This window comes from Schistocerca piceifrons, chromosome 3 (assembly GCF_021461385.2).
Source record: "Schistocerca piceifrons isolate TAMUIC-IGC-003096 chromosome 3, iqSchPice1.1, whole genome shotgun sequence".
Taxonomy (NCBI): domain Eukaryota; kingdom Metazoa; phylum Arthropoda; class Insecta; order Orthoptera; family Acrididae; genus Schistocerca; species Schistocerca piceifrons.
The window spans coordinates 31,572,873-31,584,975 of record NC_060140.1 but is presented as its reverse complement, the minus strand read 5'-3'; the positions used below and the strand labels follow the sequence as shown (position 1 = coordinate 31,584,975).

The window sequence follows — 12,103 nt, the reverse complement described above, 5'->3', positions numbered from 1 at the left end:
CTGGAGAATGTGCTGGCCAGGGCAGCAGTCGTACATTTTCTGTATCCAGAAAGGCCCGTACAGGACATGCAACATGCGGTCGTGCATTATTCTGCTGAAATGTAGGGTTTCGCAGGGATCGAATGAAGGGTAGAGCCACGGGTCGTCACACATTTGAAATGTAACGTCCACTGTTCAAAGTGCCGTCAATGCGGACAAGAGGTGACCGAGACGTGTAACCAATGGCACCCCATTCCATCACACCGGGTGATAACGCCAGTATAGCGATGACGAATACACGCTTCCAATGTGCGTTCACCGCGATGTCGCCAAACACTGATGCAACCATCATGATGCTGTAAACCGAAATTGGATTCATCCGAAAAAATGACGTTTTGCCATTCGTGCACCCAGGTTCGTCGTTGAGCACACCATCGCAGGCGCTCCCGTCGTCTTGAAAATGTCCCCATCTATTGATTCAGGGATCGAGACGTGGCTGCACGATCCATTACAGCCATGCTGATAAGATGCCTATCATCTCGACTGCTAGGGATAAGAGGCCGACGGGATCCAGCACGGCGTTCCGTATTACCCTCCTGAACCCACCGATTCCATATTCTGCTAACAATCATTGAATCTCGACCAACGCGAGCAGCAATGTCGCGATACGATAAACCGCAATCGCGATAGGCTACAATCCGACCTTTAGGTCGGAAACGTGATGGTATGCATTTCTCCTCCTTACACGAGGCGTCACAAGATTTTCACCAGGGAACGCCGGTCAATTGCTGTTTGTGTATGAGAAATCGGCTGGAGACTTTCCTGATGTAAGCACGTTGTAGGTGTCGTCACCGGCGCCAACCTCGTGTGAATGCTCTGAAAAGGTAATCATTTGCATATCACAGCATCCTCTTGCTGTCCGTTAAATTTCGCGTGTGTAGCACGTCATCTTCGTGGTGTAGCAATTTTAATGGCCAGTAGTGTATGTAAAAATGAAGCTTTCGTTTCCTGCTTGTGGATGGTTGCGAAGTAGTGAATCCCCCTCCTTTTCGATTCTTTTTTTTTTTTTTTTTTTTTTTTTTTGATTGATTAAGTAGCTATCGGATCCTGCAATCCTCTGAAGCACAGTTTTAAACGACACGTTCGTTTTTTCGTTTGCCTCCTCCGACAAAAAGTAGATGGCGTAGTTGATTATGATTAGATGTGTCGTCCGAATTGCCGTACTGGTCGAGGCGGCGTCGCAGTGCGATAAGAGTAGAACAGTGTGTGGCTATTTACGTGTCGCCCAAGCGCGAAGCAGCTGCCTCTCACTGAACTTTAACGAAGGATAGGCAACAGACAGAAAAATGGGTGTGCAATAGCATTACAAGATCACTTTTTTGAAAGCTCGTAATTGTCCTCCATTCCCACACACAAATTTGAAATTTGGCTCAAGAATGCCTACAGCTTCCCTCCGTGTCGATGCAAAAGCGTGGCGCCGTGCGACGCCACACTCTGGCTGGGCGACGCTTCAGACAGCGGGGTGTCGCCACGTGCTGGAGGCAAGCAGAGCCTGACACGTGTCGAAGGGGCAGAGCAGCAGCGGAGCACCACTCAGCTGAGTGGGCGTCGAATTCTCTGTACACGCACATTTCTAATCTATTCGACAGAGGTGCACCAAGGGTGTGCCGAACTCGGGAGGGGGGAAGGGGGGAATCTTAGAAGGGTCCCTCCGCCATTTTGTGTGTCACACATGCCAATGACACATCCCCTGTCTCTCACCTCCCCTGTGATCACGCCATAGAAGAGATTGGAGCAGAATGGCTGAAAATGCATAACTACTCACGTTCAGATTTCGTCGAGTGGTTCTGAATAGTCAGTAGCGCTGCACCCGTTCATACCAGACCAAATTGGACTCGCGCTACACTCCAAACGAGTCAGATTGCGTTTCAGTGAGGCTGTAGCCACGATGTCCAGAGGAAGGGGTTGAATCGTCCGAGGAGTGTCAGCAGTGTCGAACGTTTCAGGAGTGTCTCATGTCGCTCATCGTACTGAAAACTGCGGTTTTTCGGCCGCGAAAGAAAGCGTGATTTGAGCACCGGTCGTCGCGGGTCTGAACTCCATCGCACAGGCGTCAAGTGAAGGGGTGAAATGTCGGTAAGAGGTGGTGTGACACTTTCACGATATCGTTTCTACATCTACATCCATACTCCGCAAGCCACCTGACGGTGTATGGCGGAGGGTACCCTGAGTACCTCTATCGGTTTTCCCTTCTATTCCAGTCTCGTCTTGTTCGTGGAAAGAAAGATTCTGGGTATGCTTCTGTGTGGGCTCTAATCACTCTGATTTTATCCTCATGGTCTCTTCGTGAGATATACGTAGGAGGGAGCAATATACTGCTTGACTCCTCGGTGAAGGTATGTTCTCGAAACTTCAACAAAAGCCCGTACCGAGCTACTGAGCGTCTCTCCTGCAGAGTCTTCCACTGGAGTTTATCTATCTTTCACGATTACTAAATGATCCTGTAACGAAGCGCGTTGCTCTCCGTTGCATCTTCTCTATCTCTTCTATCAACCCTCTCTCTTCTATCAACCCTATGTGGTACGGATCGCACACTGCTGAGCAGTAATCAAGCAGTGGGTGAACAAGCATACTGTAAGCTACTTCCTTTGTTTTCGGATTTCATTTCCTTAGCATTCTTCCAATAAATCTGTCTGGCATCTGCTTTACCAACGATCAACTTTATATGATCATTCCATTTTAAATCATTCCTAATGCGTACTCCCAGATAATTTATGGAATTAACTGCTTCCAATTGCTGACCTGCAATTTGGTTTGGCGGAACTCGTAAAACTGGGTGCCGATGTAGCATCATTAACGCACCTTACACTACACATGGACCTATACTAATACAGGCTTTCTTCTGGCAGGGTGAGGCGAGGTGTAAGAGTACAAAGTACGTGGCCGTGTTCGCACCGTTACAGAGGAAGAGTATGGGCACCTTCGAGCCAAAGTTGAACCTTTTGCGCTGGAACGGGAGACAATTACGGGGGTTTGGAAGAAGTGACCCTTTAAGTGTGCTGCGCAGAGTGTCGGGACAGGGTAGCGCGCGCAGCTGTGTGGCGGACCCGGCGCGGCCGCGCCGCTGGCACTCTGCTCGCCGGCGCTTCCCGTTCGCGGCTCATTAACCGCCGCTGGCCGGCCGCCCATCCCTCGTGCAGCGGGACTGCAGTTCAGTCGATACCGGCCGCGTTTAGTCGCGCCCCCGGTGCCGGTGCTGTGACTCGCGAAGGGCTCACTCCGTGCAGCACTTGAGGACGTCTCGCGTTGTGCTCGTACGTGAAGTAATTAGCTGCGTGTTACACCTCGTCTGCCTACTGCATCCTTTGACACATGGCACCCAACGAACGTGATGTCACGAAAGCATCTCACTCTATCTCACTCGCTGGTGTGAATCGAGCTGTCACCACGAACACCGATAATGCGAAGCTAATCGTGGAGATGTACTGTAAGTGAACAGGAAGGGCAGTAGCACAGTCGCAACAGTTGGAAGAACCCTTAATTGCAAAAAATCTCTGCTTGCAAGGTTTACAAAGCTGCAGACAAAAAATACTACGCACTGAAATGGGGAGGAAAAACTACACTAGTATCCAGAATGAGATTTTCATTCTGCAGCGGACTGTGCGCTGATATGAAACTTCCTAACAGATTAAAACTGTGTGCCGGACCGAGACTCGAACTCGGGACCTTTGCATTTCGCGTGAGTCGTGTTTGGGTGGCTCAGTTGGTAGAGCATTTGCCCGCGAAAGGCAAAGGTCCCGAGTTCGAGTCTCGGTCCGGCACACAGTTTTAATCTGCCAGGAAGTTTTACACCAGTATGGTATCGGGCAGGAATAAAAATAAAAAACCCAGAGATGTAGTTAATGAAGCCTGAATAGCTTCGAGACGAGCGGGTCAGAGAGAAGCTTGCAATAAAGAGCGATAGTGCAGCACGATGGTGCGTCAGGCAGCCTGTGGATCGTAGCATCTCCTCTCGCGGTGCAGACGGCAGCTAGCGATTCTGCACGGACACGAACGCTCCGTGTTGCCTTGTCCAGGAGGCTGAACGACCCTACTGGGTTACGTTTAAAAACTCCGTCCCACCCAAGAAACACGGCTCCCAGGGTAGGCACTATTTTCTATCGCCACCACTAATGGCCGTTCCTACATCGACGTATCTGTCTCACTGGCGAGGCCTGACGGAACTTACCACATCTTTTCCGGTTGCATAGCGTGCCTCGTCGTAAGTGACAGGAACGCAGGGATACCGAGGAGCTAGTTGGCAGTTACGACCAGCGAGCTTTCCCGATCCTCTCTGCCCGCCGGGAGTAAATTACGCCGCAGCTGTTCGCACATCTAGCGGAGTGCGAGCCGAGTCAAAAGCCACACCGCTGGAGTGACCCTGAAGCAGCCAGTCGCGGCTCCAGTTCCGGGGCATAGGGCGGGGACCGCAGCGCGAAGCACAAACCAGCTCGATACCGACGCCTGGCGAAGATTGCGGCGAGCGGCGATGGTGCGGGTTAAAGGGGGTAGGACGTGAAACGGGCCGACTTTGAGCAGGAGAGGCACCACAGAACATTTTAATTTACACTGTCTATACTTTTTCAAATAAAATTATAAAACTTTGTTAGAATGACCAGGAAGGATTCAGGATTCACACTTATATCAGAGAAAGTTAAAACCATAACAAAACAAATTTTTTTTTACATGTGAAATTTCATCTTTTTTTACTTGGTATTGGCTGCATTTGTTGCTGTAGGTACATTTTTCTTCATAAGTAAGTGAGATTCTTCGATGAATTTTGCGCAGCATACAAACCATACTTACGGGTGTATGAAACTCTAGAATTTCCCAAACCTGTTAAAAACTGTGGTAAAAATTGAGATAATTACCTATAAAATTCGAGTTTTCTCTAAACACCAAGTTTAAAACGTAACAGCCCATTCATTTTTCCATAGATTAAATAAATTCTAGAGTTTCATACACCTGTAAGAATGGTTTGTAAGCTGTGCAAAATTCATCGAAGAATCTCTCTTACTTATGAAGAAAAGTGTACCTACAGCAAGAGCCAGTCTGGAACCGCGCGACTGCTACGGTCTAAGGTTCGAATCCTGCCTTGGGCATGGATGTGTGTGTGATGTCCTTAGGTTAGTTAGGTTTACGTAGTTCTAAGTTCTAGGGGACTGATGACCTCAGAAGTTAAGTTCCATAGTGCTCAGAGCCATTGACTGAACCTACAGCAACAAATACAGCCAACAGTAAGTGAAAAAAAAAATCTTAAGATTTCATATTTAAAAAAATATTATTTTTCGTATTTTTGAACTTCCACTGCTATGAGTGTGAATCCTGAATCCTTCCTGGTCGTGTTGACAAAGTTTTATGAATTTATTTGTAAAATTATAGACAGTGCAAATTAAAATGTCCTCTGGTGCCTCTCCTTCTCGAAGTCGAGCCCGTGAGACGCAGTGGTCTCGATCCGTCGTCACCGTGCCGCGCCAGCGAGCAGCGACCTGACGGCATGAGCGCTCCTTAGCTGTTGTGACCATGTGCCCAGTACCTTAACCCTCGGCAATTCATATACACAGACAGACGTCCTTGTTCGTGCTTCACGTCTCATGTTTGTTCTGTGCACCGGTGAAGTTTAGAAGCGTTCTAGCAGATGGCAGAGCTGTAGTACAGCGTCAAATTCAAATGGTTCTGAGAACTATGGGACTTAAGATCTGAGGTCTTTAGTCCCCTAGAACTTAGAACTCCTTAAAGCTAAGTAACCTAAGGACATCACACACATCCATCCCCTTGGCAGGATTCGAACCTGCGACCGTAGCACTCGCGCGGTTCGAGACTGAAGCGCGTAGAACCTCTCGGTCGCCGCGGCCGGCCCAGCGTCAAAATAGCGCCCTACATACGACTCGCGTTACAAGCAGAGTGCTGTTATTGGATTCTTGTGTGCAGAAAATGAAACCGCGGTGAACATCCATAAACCTTTGGAATGTATGGCGATGCTGCAGTTGATGGGAGTACAGCTGGGCGTTGGGTACAGGAAGTTACAGCCTCAGGAAATGCAGAAACAGAGCTCCATCATCAGCCACGCTCGGGGCGTCCTGTCACAGCCACTGCTCCAGACATGCTGAATCATGCGGATTCCATTATTCGCGCCGACTGGCTCTTAAAGATTCTCTACGGGGAACACAATTTGAAGATGACGATACTGTCTGTTAGGCGGTCAAAACATGGCTACGCGTACAGACAAGTGCTTTTATCAACAGAGAATACATGCTCTTCCACTATGTTGGCGTACGTCCATAAAACATGATGGACACTAGGTAGAAAAATTGGTCATGGACAAGACATGTTGATGTATGTTGTCACCAAATTCTGACTCTTAACAATAAATATGTTCTGAGGAAAAAAAAAGTGTAGGGCATTACTTAATGAACGACCATCGTAGTTAGGGATTTTAACGGCCTGCTAGTTGTATTTGATGTTTTCAGAATATATGAAGAATCCTGTCGTGCATTAGCGCTTTTATGATTGCTAGGTTGCACTGTGTTGAAGTGAAACTTAGTGCTGTCTAATAATTCTGAAGATGGACAGTTTAATTGAAGTGAGACCTGCTACAAAACTGAAACTGCCAATTAATTCCTCTTAGAACTGTACAGAACATCTGTGACAATTACAAATTTTGCAGACAGCGGTCAGTGACGAAAGTAAATCGACATTACGCATTCAGGTAATAATTTCAAGACGTAAACTGAACATTGCGCTTTTACTGCGGACGAATTTAGACCCCTTTTGCTGGTTATCGCACTTGAATCGAAATTAATTGTTGTTGCACGTGCAGGATAGGGAACGTGTTAAGCTGACTGGCAATCTGAGAACATTTTAAGAGTCCGTTGCCGATGGCAGCCGAGGTCTGTCACCTCCACTTCGTGGCCAACAATAGTTACTGCAAGGCGTTGCCTTAAAATTAAACTGGCCGAAACTTATTGCTGTACATGGCAGGAGGTAATATTGAGTAATTTACGTCTCACTCTTATCTCGACGACACAGAAAACTTGAAAGAAAGGTTTTCTTTATTTTAAGTCACATCTTTGTTTCCTTATAAATTAAGTGTAATATCACAAATTCATGTGACTCATCGGCAGTTCGTAATAGCGTGGAAATAATCATTTTGTAGGCCTTAACTTAAGCCGTCGACACACGGACCGTGCATTCGAACGCTGGGTGCTGAGCGTGTGCAAAAAGCGCGTTGCGTATTCTCTCCGTACTGGCAGAGCAATATCCAGCATTCCAGATTTCCTGAACGTAGACCAGTGAGCTGGAAGAATGCTACCTACGTCACAGGCACATTGCGCGCCATCCCTCTGCAGTACGGAATCGCGAGACGCCATATCGGCTTTCAGTTGAAGGCCATAAGCATATATGCCATTTCTAAGAACCATCAAATTGAGGGTGTCTTGTAACAAATGATGAGAAACGTTATGGTTAAAGCATTATAGTAACTTGCGTATTACGAAAGTACGCCGCTTCAAGAAAACAGCACATTGAGGATGCATCAAAGATGCGATGTTCTTGGTACAATTGGTTATGATTACGAGGGTAATCCCAAAAGTAAGAACATAGACCTGTTTATTTCTACAATGGTTTACATCAGTTAACAGCTTGAACTTTAAGCTATTTGTCGACATAATCGCCATTTCTGTCGATGCATTTTTGTAGACGCTGTGGCTGTTTTTGTATGTCAATGTCAAACGAGCTCGCCGCCATGCTGTTCAGAAAGTTATGAACCTCTTCTTTCACCTCGTCGTCGGAGCTGAATCGCTGGGACCACAATTAACGCTGACAGGTACTGTGAGACTCTGGAAAAACTCAAACGGGCAATTCAGTATCGGAGAAGAGGAATGTTGAGCTAGAGCGTACACATTCTTCATGACAACGCTCGCCCACGCATCGCTCTGTAAACAGTTTCTCTCCTGCAACAGTTTCAGTGGAACACAATCATCCACCCACCCTATAGTCCTGACTTGGCGCCCAGTGACTATCACCTGTTCCCTAGGTTAAAAGAACATTTGGCCGGAAAGTGATTCAGCTCCGACGAAGAGGTGAAAGAAGAGGTTCATAACTTTCTGAACAGCATGGCGGCGAGCTGGTATGACATGGGCGTACAAAAACTGCCACAGAGTCTACAAAAATGCATCGACAGAAATGGTGATTATGTAGAAAAATAGCTAAATGTTCAAGCTGTAAACTGATAAAAACCATTGCAGAAATAAACTGGTCTATGTACTTATAAAAAAATAGGGGACCTTACTTTTGGGATTACCCTCGTACATGTCAGTTAATGACATATCTACGAGTAGAGCTTACAGTAAATGGTAAGATGCAAAGTACAGTCGCCGGCCGGAGTGGCCGAGCGGTTCTAGGCGCGTCAGTCTGGAACCGCGCGACCGCTACGGTCGCAGGTTCGAACCCTGCCTCGGGCATGGATGTGTGTGATGTCATTAGGTTAGTTAAGTTTAAGTAGTTCTAAGTTCTAGGGGACTGATGACCTCAGAATTAAAGTCCCGTAGTCCTCAGAGCCATTTGAACCATTTAAATGTGGGACCGTAGAATAATGCTTAAGATTACATGTGTATATCGAATAACAGATGACGAAATACTGACTCGAATTGGGGAAAGAAGAAATTTGACACAGATATAATAGCAGAAGGGGTCGGTCGAAAGGACGCATCTTGAGACCTCAAGAAACTGTCACTTTGGTGATGGAAGGCAGTGTGTGTGTCGGGGGGGGGGGGGGGGCGGCAGTCACCCCTAGAGAAATCATTACAGCTGCCATTTAATACCTTGTAATTTCTCCCTGGACTCGATAACCGCCTGGATTCGGTTAGGAAGTGAGTCCATAAGGTTGTGCAGATACGTCGCATCCAGGTTGAGCCTATCCCAGAGGATTTGATCACACTGTCCCAACGTGTCCCGTTTGCATGAGGTTCAAGTCAGGTGATTTTGCAGGTTAATCGAGAGGAATTACGGTGGGCGGGTTTACGGAAAACCATTCACATTCTCTTTTAGCCCGTTGAACTTTGCTGCTGTCCTCGTGTGTCTGCACGAGCAGTGTCTTCTTGAAACGTGACCGACTCCAAGTTATCATTACATAGAGTTTCCATTGCGAGGCGATTTTGATTCACAAGCGGTGAGATGCAACTGCGGTCCCTCTCAGTCATCATCTTTTTCCGGCCACAATTCTGACGACGTGTTTCACGGCGACCTGTGTTACAGCACTGCCTGTACGCACGCTGAACATTCCGCCGCGAAACACCAACAAATCGAGCTGCCTCACACACCGTACGGTCATGGGCACGACCGAGGAGAACTGTGCATTTTTATCACTCTGTCCCCCTCTTACATTTACTATTGTTCGCGTACAGTGACTGCATGAAGTGTAAATGTCTCTGAAACGTGGGTCTTAGGGAAAGCAGGAAAAGGTGTGGACGGGGCCTAATCAGTTACCGTTGGTTGCACAGCAAACACATACACTTTATTTGAGGAAATAATTTTTTAAAAAGAATCAGCTAAATAAATTGACTGTAACACATGCTACACTCACGGGTGAAGGCCTTATTAAGAAAGAATTCAAAATTATTTGTCTGCTGAAAGCCACAGGTACTACTTAAGAACAATTGTCGGCTTAGGGCCTCAAGCAATACTTCAGAACAGTTAACGGCTGAAGGCCTGAATTACAAATGAGGAAGACTATTACACGTTAAAAATACCAAAATAATTTTTAAAACAATCATTAAAATTAACTGTGACACAAACTACACTGACGGCTGAGGCCTTATTACGAACGAATTCAAATTATTTGTCGGCTGAATGCCAGAAGCTATAGGAATAATTTAAACAAAATTTTGTTTTTAAACAGTTGACAGAGTCAGACCAAATTAAAAAAAGAGAGTGATCCACAGATCGACATGAGAAAAGTCCCTACAGCTGCGTAAGCGGTGCGACAAGCAGCCAAGAGTTACGCTCACCTAACAGGATGGCAACTCAAAGTAGGGACAGTTTAAATGGCAATGCTGTGCGGCAGGTCCCGGCGGGGGTTCGAGTACTTGGGCATATGTGTGTGTGTGTGTGTGTGTGTGTGTGTGTGTGTGTGTTTGTCCTTAGGATAATTTAGGTTAAGTAGTGTGTAAGCTTAGGGACCGATGACCTTAACAGTTAAGTCCCATAAGTTGTCACACACATTTGAACATTATTAAACGGCACTGCCTGCGTGCCGCTAGTGGTCCCGGCCTGTCCCCGTGCTGCCGGATCTCTCTGCTGCTCCGTCCCAACCAAACTCCCGACACAACCCGACCCGGAAAACACTTCACGTCCTTCCAAAGATAGTACAGGTACTGGATATCGATAAACGCTGCTGCTGCCACTCTCAGATAGACAACACTAGCAAACGTAGTGGCGCCAGTAAACAGAGGAAGAAAACGAGACGCCACTATCCCTATTACACGATGCCAACCTACCAGCGGCACCAACGCGAGCCGTACAAGGCTCGGTCTCTCTGATCGCTACTGCCTTACGCTCACATAGAGGCACTGCTCGTGCGGTTCAGCACTTGACTCGTGTGCTGCGCCATCTGTCAAGGCCTAACGATTCATCAGTGCGTGTGCACTGGGGTGACTATTTTTCTTTTTGTCCACTGAGCTTACAATGTTGTTGTTGTTGTTGTTCTGATCTTCAGTCCTGAGACTGGTTTGATGCAGCTCTCCATGCTACTCTATACTGTGCAATGTTCTTCATCTCCCAGTACCTACTGCAACCTACATCCTTCTGAATCTGCTTAGTGTATTCATCTCTTGGTCTCCCTCTACGATTTTTACCCTCCACGCTGCCCTCCCAATACTAAATTGGTGATCCCTTGATGCCTCAGAATATGTCCTACCAACCGATCCCTTCTTCTAGTCAAGTTGTGCCACAAACTTCTCTTCTCCCCAATCCTATTCAATACCTCCTCATTAGTTATATGATCTACCCATCTAATCTTCAGCATTCTTCTGTAGCACCACATTTCGAAAGCTTACAATAATAGTTTGTAAATCGTATTTTGTGAGGTGGATATTGGGAAAGAGGCCAGCGTTCGCCTAATCAACCGAGGAAAACCGATTCTCATACTCTTTTTGGTTTTATCTGCAGATCAGGCTATAAATCTTGCAAATTTGTTATACAAAAGTAACATTTATTGTGAAAAAGGTAAATAACCTACAGAAATATTTGCTACAGCACTGAATGCAGCATATCTTCAAGACTTATTCCCGTCTAACACTTTCAGTTCCCGACGTTCCCGCTACGTTTCATGTGCGAATGAGGTTTTCCCACGGTCATAACTAAAAGCCACACTCTCGCTGACGTCTGTGGTGGGACGAACGGTCAGTAATCGATGCGGCTCTGGCTTACCCCGTCCCCTCAACTGTGAGCTGTCGCGTTAAGCTGCAGAAGCAGGTGATAAAAAAATCGAATAAGTGAGATGTTTTTTTTTTCGAGGTGTCTGTGTTTACACCCAGGAAACAAGTGGTCTAACAGCTGCTTGTTGTCAGGCTGTGCCGCGCGCGCTGCTGATTTCTGCAGAGAGGGGCCGCAGAGGCTCTGGCCGCTACAGTGACCGTGTTGGGCGAATGGAGGTAGAGAGACCCCCCACCCCCACCCCCACCCCCACCCCTAGCAGCAGCAGCTAATGAGGCGCCGTGGCGTGCCGCCTGTTTGCGCCGCTAATTGCTGGCCTGCGGTGTACCGTAAACATCGCGTGGGAGGCGGAAGGGAGCGGCGGGGAGGGGGAGGGGGAGGGGCCCTGCCGGGACTGCGCACTGCTTCGCTGGCGCCACCGCGCGGGCTCGAACCCGTGACCTACTGGAGCCGCAGCTGACGCGACCTCACCCCAAGTCCCGCTGCCAGTGCATCCCCAAAGGGGGTGGCAGTTTGCGTAACTGTTGCGACTTGCCGATCCTTTATTTAGCCACCTCAATAGACATGCTCGCTTTCCCCTGTTTCTGACGCCTCCGCGAAATACCGCTAACTGTAATTAAATGGATTTTAAATGGCTCTGAGCACTACGGGA

General features: G+C 47.4%; 1 protein-coding gene and 1 non-coding gene across 2 annotated transcripts in view; both read left to right on the top strand.

The window, feature by feature from the left end:
- Positions 1-12,103, top strand: part of LOC124789485 (GTP-binding protein GEM-like) — a 461,064-nt gene that overhangs the window by 219,285 nt on the left and 229,676 nt on the right. The gene's annotated exons all lie outside the window — the stretch shown is intronic.
- Positions 3,728-3,802, top strand: Trnas-cga. Its single transcript has one exon. It is a non-coding gene; the product is annotated as a tRNA-Ser (tRNA).